The sequence below is a fragment of the Halyomorpha halys genome, unplaced genomic scaffold (genome assembly GCF_000696795.3).
Source record: "Halyomorpha halys isolate HHAL.00 unplaced genomic scaffold, Hhal_1.1 Scaffold1598.1, whole genome shotgun sequence".
NCBI classification, from domain to species: Eukaryota; Metazoa; Arthropoda; class Insecta; order Hemiptera; family Pentatomidae; genus Halyomorpha; species Halyomorpha halys.
The window spans coordinates 53,847-63,048 of NW_027114197.1; the positions used below are offsets into that span (position 1 = coordinate 53,847).

The window sequence follows — 9,202 nt, forward strand, 5'->3', positions numbered from 1 at the left end:
TAGATGGTGGATCCAGAAATTTTTATTGGTTTAACAAACTAAAATTTTGAAATACAATTATTTTTCAATAAAGGGGATAATAATAACACACGTCTTTTGTATTAATTATTAACAAAAAAGAATTATTAACATACATTTTTTTCGTTTTTCGCAATTAGGGTGTATCTATGTATCTGACTGGAATTACTAGTGAATTTTACTAATACTGAAAAGTTTTACGGGGCTGACTTGTTCTGTACACACATGAAGATAAGGCCCGGTTTGGACCAATAGGGGATCCTCAGGCAGAGGATGAAGCGGAGTCCTCTAATAAAAAGTTCTTCCACAGAAGATGTTCTTATAAAAATTACTTGACTAAAAACTACATGCTTGGGTGAAGTCACAATATTTATCAAAAATTAATCTTTTCTGCTTTAGTTCAATTACGCATAATATAAATTTAAAATTATTTGTATTATATTTAAACTTGTTCGTACTAGAAAAAATAATCATCAATAACGAGTAGTTTATAACATAAAAATAAAAATGGGACATATCTTTTTGGTTTTGACAATTTAATATTTAAGTATTAAGGATCTTGGCTTAGAGCATTATTCTTCTTCAAAAGCTCAAGGAAAACAACAAATAATTTTTAAAAACGCGTATGAGTAAACCTAGCGAATGTAAAAAAATTTTTTTTTTACTATGAAGGATTATGTTTTAATGACAGAAAAAAAATATCTAAAGAAATTAATAAATTATGGTGTAAGATAACCTATAATAGCTTCTTTTAATTTTTTAACTTAAATTTTTCTCCCTCTTTCAAGTCCCTACTTGAAATCAAAGAATAGTCACTTTTCTATTTTTGTTATTAGTAAGGAAATAATTATTACGGATATCGGTATTATTTTATTATTTTTATCAGCATCATGCATAAATATTTTTTTAAATGATTTAAATCTTTTTTACAATCAAATAATCTAGGAAGATGTTATTTGTGCTCCAAATCATGAGGAAAAACAGTTAAAGAAATTACAAATTAAAGTACGACATTGTAATAGACAGTCGTGAAAATAAATTCTGTGGATTCCTAATAGACAATGAATGTTTGATGTACCCAAAATTTTAAATAGTTTAATATAAGCTATGTTACATCTGACTAGATTGTTTTTGAGATGTTTTACAACATAGTTAATGTGATTTTTATAAATCAATAATAAAATTAAGTAATATCATATGTGTGACAGGGATTAAGGAGTTTTCTATCAAAAGTAGATATATCCAGTTTTTTTCAGTTGAGTCTATTCTAGTTTTTGAAATAGATTGAATAAGTTGTAGTTGTAGGATTTTAATGTACTAAAAAAACTTTTACTGTTGCTAAGTTGATATATTAAATTTAGATGGAAAAAGAATTCAATTATGCCTTACAAATTTTCAAAATTAGATGAAAAGTCCCTTTAGGCACAGGCTGGTACGTCGGAAATAGAGATGGTTTTCAAACTAATATTCCCCGAAGTATTTAAAATGAAGTTTCTAACGGTATCTGAAACGCAACGTGTCGTGCCGAATATTGTAAAACATCCCTAGCAAGGTAAATGAAGCATTTCCTCTCTAATTAACATAAAAAGCGGAAATAAGAACTTTGTAAAAATAAATATTTTCACCCTCCTACAATTTAATTGATTTTTTTTTAAAATTAAATAAAGGTGGAAATTTTTAACACTGCAAGGTTGATCTGTTAGATTATTGCATTTCCTATAGTTCCTTCGGTTGAGTTCAGCATAGTTTTTAAAAATAAAAAAAAGTTTTTTGACTTGAAATCGAATTCTTTTAGTTTCACAAAAGCTAATCGACGTTTTCGGAAAACAAAAAAAAAGCATGTTGAAAAATACTAATATTACTGTAGCCACGATATTTTCTAACTTTCAACCATTTTGGAATTTACTAAAAATAAATGTATCAACATGGAAACTTCGAGTAACTTTCTTCAAATCCATGCAAGCTAATTAAAAAGATAAATTATTACCCACATTTTTGTTGAAAAAAGAGGAACCAACGATAAGAGGCTTTTAAAATTCTCATAAACGTTACAGCCGGTTCAAGCGCATATTTTATGTGGAGAGTACGGGCATAAAAAAAAAAAAATTGTAGCTTTAAATTTTACACTTCTCTTTTATCCACTCTGGAATACAGAATACCTATAAGACATAGGAGTGGAAGATCCTTTATTATAGATTTTAGCATCTTAAAAACCCACAGTTTGTCAACAAATGTAAACCTGAGGTTCATTATTTATTGTTAGCCAAATCAGTGTTTGATGTTAAAATATAAATAAGGTACCTATAACAAAATAACCTCTAAGCATTTAAGTTATACACCAAAGTAATATTAATGTATATTGCTAGGTATAAAAAAAAAAAAACTAAAAGTTTAATAAAATTAAATAGCATTAAATATGATTAGAGTTTCTAATGTTACAATAATGTAGTTATCACCTTATTTTTTTGTAATATTTTTTCATTTCTGTTTTAATAAACTTTCTCAGATTGATATATTGACTTTTTTTATAAAATAAAGTATGGAGTATTTGTTTATTAAATATTTTTATCATGTTTGCCTGGCCGGGCTTGGTAAGGGAAGTAGTATTGTAGTAGTCTTTTGAATCCCCAAAACATTTTTTACCATTGGACAGTCTGTATGTCTGTGCTATAATTATCTATAAGAGGATGAACCAATTATGATCCGTCTTATTTGTCAGTAGGATGTTGCCAGTGAATGCCTGTTACTATATCGAGTACCTTTAGATAGTGGCAACAGATATTATCAAATCCACCCAAAGGCTTCTCCAAGAGTCTTTTAATTTTATATTTATAAAGAGAGAAAGAAAGAAGAGATCCCTAAGTTAAAAAAAAAAAAAGTAGAGAAGTAATGAAGAAAAGAGAAATTCATTAGGTAACTAAAAAAAAACATATATTTTATGTTAAATTATGTACAAAACAATTTGAGAGGTGATTCAATGCCTTATAAAACAAAATAGTCTCAATCGGTTAAACGTATATTATTAAAATTTGTACACATGTTTATAATATATTCTGGACGGATTCTCATCAAAACCCGTACAATTTTTATTAGTTTTGAGAAGAAATAAAAAAATTTAATTCGTTGTATTATTAAATTATACTAAGATGTTACAGTAAGCGATAGGAATTTACCTATGTATACGAATTTATATGCTGTATGTATTTATGAAATTAATGAGTAAGGAAGTTATCCAGAGAAAGGATGGCATGCATACATTGCATATCTTGTTTGTTATTTTATTTATCACTTTATTATTTTTGTATATATTTTTAATATTTGTTAAATATTTATTGTATATTAATTTTAACGTAGTTTGTTGATTTATTTTTTTTATTTGTATTTATTACTTAGGATCTTTCTTATATTTTCTCATATGTCTTATACTATGCTATCCATTATTCAGTTAAAGGCACATTGGGTTAATACCAAAATATGAAAGGGAAAAAGAAAGGAAGGAAAAGAAGGAAAAAGAGAAAAAGAGGAAAAGATGGAAAAATGAGGATAAAAATCATGAAAAGGAGAAAAAGGTAAAACAAAAGTAGAAAAAAAAATAAAAGAACCAAAGAGATGAAAGGGAAAAAAAATTCATGTTTTAATGTTGTACACTACTAATGTTTGTAATAATTATTGTATACTTTTATAGACCTGTTTGTTGTTAGATAGCTGTGTAACTAGCAACCCAATTAGTACAAGAGCCCAAAAGGAGAAAAAAGGTAGTTTTCTCACCCCTATCATTGATTACTTTAATGAAAACCATGTATAATTACTAGCCAAAATTGATGAGTCTGCCAAGTATAGGTAGGGGAAATAAAGAATGGCGGCTGTTTCAAAGAGACCAAAGACAAAGAAAATAATTTTTCATTTGGAGCTCTGTATTTTAAAAAGTAGGAACAACACAAGAAAACCTAAGAAAGCATCATTTAAAGTAGAGTAAATTTTCTAAAATGCAAGCCCTAATAGAGCTATTTACGTTCAATAATTCTCGAGATATAGTTTTTCAAAAAGCAACATTTCATAAAAATGTTATATGGAACGTACTGAAATATCAGGAGTTAGTTAATTTATTTTGAGAAATCTATATCTCAGGAACTATGTGACGTAAAGGTGTCTAATAGCACTCAAATTAAAGCTAGTTTAATGAGCTTGAGTAGTTTATGACGTTTATTTTCGTAGGAGTAGTAGTTTCCATGAAGACAAAGTTATATATCATACATGAATATCATAAAAACTACATTTTTCAAAACTCTAACATTTTATACGAAAAACTAGAAATTAACATTTTGTGAGTTTATTTTGTCAAATATAATTAAAACTACTACTCCTACAAAGATAAACCTAATTAACTATTTTGTAGTAAATTTAACTAGCTTTAATTTGAGCGCTGGCAGACATCTGTATGTTCAATGGTTTCTGAAATGAAGTTTTTCATCAAACTTATTGTCCGAACAACTATAAATTAATTTATTTTAGTAAATATCATGAAAACTACTATTTCTATGAAGGTAAAGGTATAAACCTTCTTTATAGTCTATTAAACTAGCTTTAATTTGAGTGCTAATAGACATCTGTACGTCACATAGTTCCTGAGACATAGATTTTTCAAAATAAATTATCTAACTACTAATCTTTCAGTAGATTTTTAAGAAATTTTGCTTTTTATATAGCTATATCTCGAGAACTATTGGACATAAATAGTTCTTTTAGGGCTAATATTTCAGCAAATTTACTCTTCTTTAAATAATTTTCTCTTAGATTTTCTAGAGTTGTTAATTTTTAAAATCCGAATGCAAAATTAATGTTTTTTTAAGGTTTTGAAACAGCCGCCAATTTTTATTCTCCCTACCTATACTTGGCAGACTCGTCAATTTTGACTAGTAATTTTACCTAGTTTTCATTAATATAATAAAAAATTGTGGTGAAATAATTGCCTTTTTTTCTTCCCGGCTCTTGTACTAAATGAAGTTGGACAGCACAACTTTATATTCATATTCATATCTTAATAAAAATTTTCCTCCCTTTCCTCCTATATGGGCCAACCTTCTTGGCTAAATACTGTATATATTAGCCAATATACTTTCTATATAAAAAAAAAAAATCAAAATTTGCGCATCTCCCGGAAAATACAGATGTTCATGGAGTTCGCTGCCTGGCACAGGAATATGCTGTGAGCGGACACACCAGATATTTATTGCTTTAATATATGTTGTTCTTAGAAATTTACAAGAATTTATCAAGTCAATATTTATCATCAACGCTTCATGCGTGTGACAGCCTCTGTAGGTGCAGCTTGTTCTACCCTTGGTCCTAATTGTTTGGCCAAACCTGTGGTAGGCATATAGTAGAGTCGTATACCTCGGTTGACCTTGAGCACTTTTGGAATCACAAATCAACGATGTAGGGAAATAAAAATATAATATATTTGAGAACCATCGGCGAAACTGGATGGCAATTTAACGAGGTCATTGTAACTATAGCTGATCGGGAACACGTCCAGTATGTTTCTGGGTCATCCAACTTCGTCCCATTTCACCACTGAGTTTCACTTTTGCTTAATTTAATTTCGGCTAAACTTTAATCAATCAATTTTTTGTTCACCTACAAGAGAACATTATAAATTCAAGCAGATTTTTAAGAACATTAATTTGAGCACCATTTTATGAAAATAAAGTACATTTCATGAAATATTGTAAAAGTTCCGAATTGGAGTGCACCATTTTCATATGACCAGAGTTATCATCTGTCTATTGAAAATTATTATATCATATAAGCCTATTAGACTTCAGAGGAGTTGTTTTTTTTCTTTATCTTCATATTGAATATATTTAGTTTCTGATTATTTTAGTAATAGCGATGTAGGGTTGATTTAATTTATATTTTCAATATTCCAGTCACGAAACACTGCAAAGTATTAACGAAGAAAGTTTAGTTATGGTTTAAAATGGTTTAATTATGGTTCTTAAGTTGTAGACACACTTATTTTCAAACTATATTTAATATTTCATATCTGTCAATTAGTTCCCGTTTTTTTAACTTGAAATTTGAAGGAAGTTAATCAAATGAATTTCGGTTGTAAGCGACTAAAACAAAATAAAGAAAAATAATCTACATTCCATTAGATAATTCACATACATTAATAAAATTAGAGAAAAAATTTTTGAATTTTTTTTTTTTTGATTGTTACTACTGTCTATCAAATGCCTATTTTTACGAACACTCCGTTTCCCCTCAAATAGATTATATTTAATTTGTGATTACTTCCATATTATGACTACTAAAAAAAAAATTATATCTTATTGAATAGAATGTTCTCGAAGCTTGCACTTAGAGTACATTTGAGTGCTTAACAGCCCTAAACAGTAACTAACATAAAGTAAGGAAATATAAATTCAAAATGTATTTATTAAAAAATTTAATCAAGAATATTCTTACGGCAATATTTTTAATGATCAATACCAATAACTGTTTTTAACATTTAATTGATAAGCCAATTTCCATCGTATTTTATCTTTGTTTATAAGTCTACAATATACATATATATTTTCAAAGAACTTTAATTTTAAGAAATTTTTGATTTTGATACCATAATTTGATAATTAATTAAGAATTACTTCATCAACTATTCTGGTTATAAGAAAAACTGTAATATTGACATTTTGTTTTAACCTATTCCACTACAATCCATGAAGTATTATGGGTTCCGTACTTTGCTATGAAATACCTACTGTTTCTAGACCAACGGTTGTGCAAAGAGGTCATTTGCTCTGAAATCATCCTCAACCGTCTTTATTGATTTACTCTGACGTAAACTTGTCGTTTAACTAATATCTTGTTTCTACACTGATTGAATATTACATAATCATATTTATTGTTTTCTAAGACTATCATTCATCATTTTAAAAATTGGTAAGAAATTAAGAAGAGGTTTGAAGATAAATATAAGACAATAATTATTAAACATTCTTATAGTCTCAAGATCTTCTAAAAATTACATCCAGATTTTGTGCCATTCTAAAGTTACATAACGTTGGGGGTCATTTTTTTTTCGGAATATAAATAATTATTTTTTGGTAACTCTTTAATTCACTTGTTGTATTTTGAAGTTAATTACTAAGGTTAAAGTGAAAGATCTCATGTGTAATGAAAGTACTGTCAAGAAATACTGTAAGAATACTTAACTCGTAATGACCATAGCTCATTATTTTCTTGGGTCTCGAAAATAGAGAGAGGTTCATGACAGCAGATTAGACGATACCATTGTAGATATTGTTAATAAGAATTATTTTTTGTTCTGAAATAAGTTTCGAATTATATAGTTTCGGTAATCGCATCTTAAAGGATTTCAACTGATTTTAAAAAAAAATTAAGACAACGATGTACTTTCTATCTTGTGATTTTTGTTCACTACTTATTTTTTAAAAGAAAATTCAGAAGTTTATACACCATGTTATGAGCTTATTTTTACCAAAGAAACAAATGAAAATAAAAGTACATTCCATGGGAGAAGGGGCACTTAAATTTTCTTCTTTTTTAAGTATAAATACTAATTATTGAATTTATATATTTTGGTACTGACCATATTTGGGTTTCATTTTTGAAAAGTAGTAGAATAGGGTCAATACAAAAGAATGCTGAAGATCCTAAAAACTAATTTACAAATAAGCAAAATGTTTTGTAAGCGCGATCTTTCTTCCAAACTTCTAAAAGTTCACTAAGGTACCTTATATGACCCCACGACTACAGAAATTTTTCCGTGGAGTATTTTTGTTTTCTTCCATTTTTTTTTTCCACACTTCTTGAATGAATTCCCAAAGTGGAAGAAAAGAAAGGAAACAAAAATAATCATTTTCCAAATATCAAAAATATTCCAAAATTGTTGTGTCATAAACCATACATAACACCACAACTTAAGTATCGGATGTTTCTCTACCTCCAAAGTTATTACTTTCGTTCTTTATATCTATCTCAGGACTTTAATGAAGTGAGTTGTTAGCAACGTTGAAAAAAAAAAAGGAAACAAACAAAACGACTCAGAGAAAAACTCTTATAGTCGCGGTGTCATATTCGGTACCTTGGTTTAATAACATCGACACAAAATTATAAGCTTATATATGTATAATACAGAAATTGGTTGTTAGTATATGCACGACTTCTTCAAAGGAAGAGTTTGCTAAAATAGTCCATCCCTTACATGAAAGTATAAAATGTATTTTCTCAAATTAAACTGTGTGAACTGATTTCACTTAAAGAAATTAGAAACATTCAATTCACTTTAAAAAAAAAACCTATTTTGTTTTATTATTTTTTTTTTCTTTTTAATGTTTTTTTTTTATTACTGTGACTTTTTTAGACGACGTAAATATTCAATTTTCAAACTGAATACGACTGTTCTGTAACATTTCCATGTGACAAATTTATATCCCTCCGATTTTTAATCTTTTAATTTTATTAAAGAACATTTTTATTCGGATTATTTTTATATTACTATTGCTGTATTACTTTTTATAATTTTATATTTTTAAATTGCCGTTATTAACTTTAAAAAAAATTATTCAATTTAAATATTGATGCAAATTTTAATGTGGATGAAAAGGGAAATGAAACAGTTTTTGTTTAAAAATCGTCAAAGTTTAAAAAAAAAAAAAATATTTAAAAACGAAATTTTATGTTTAATTTTTTTCATACCCAAAGAAATCATATACGAATGATTTGTTACACTCATTAATAAACTTAAAATAAGGGATACTACAAGGCACTACACTATTAACATGTGAACAATTTCAGTGCATTTTGAGATCACAAAACATTCTAAAATTGAACTATTCTTAAGTATTATTTGAGACTACTCGTTTAAAGCTTAACACAATGCTATTTGGATTATTTCTATTATTTTATTAAATAATAATAATACAACCTGCCATAACTAAGGTCAATAAATATTAACGTTCAAAATTTACATTCGTATCATGTATACAGAAAAAACAAAAATTTGATGATAATAATAGTACTCAAAAAATAAAAATAAAACAACTACATGAAAAACAAAATTACTACTTACTTTAAATAATAAATAAAAAAAAAGAAGGTTATTACGGATTTTACTCAAAATAAACCACATCAAAAAGTTTTTAAATAGGACATTTAA

The 9,202-nt window shown here is 27.2% G+C and overlaps 1 protein-coding gene across 2 annotated transcripts in view; it reads right to left on the bottom strand.

Moving 5' to 3' along the window:
- Positions 1-9,202, bottom strand: part of LOC106690160 (circadian clock-controlled protein daywake) — a 21,483-nt gene that overhangs the window by 11,858 nt on the left and 423 nt on the right. The window lies entirely within an intron of this gene.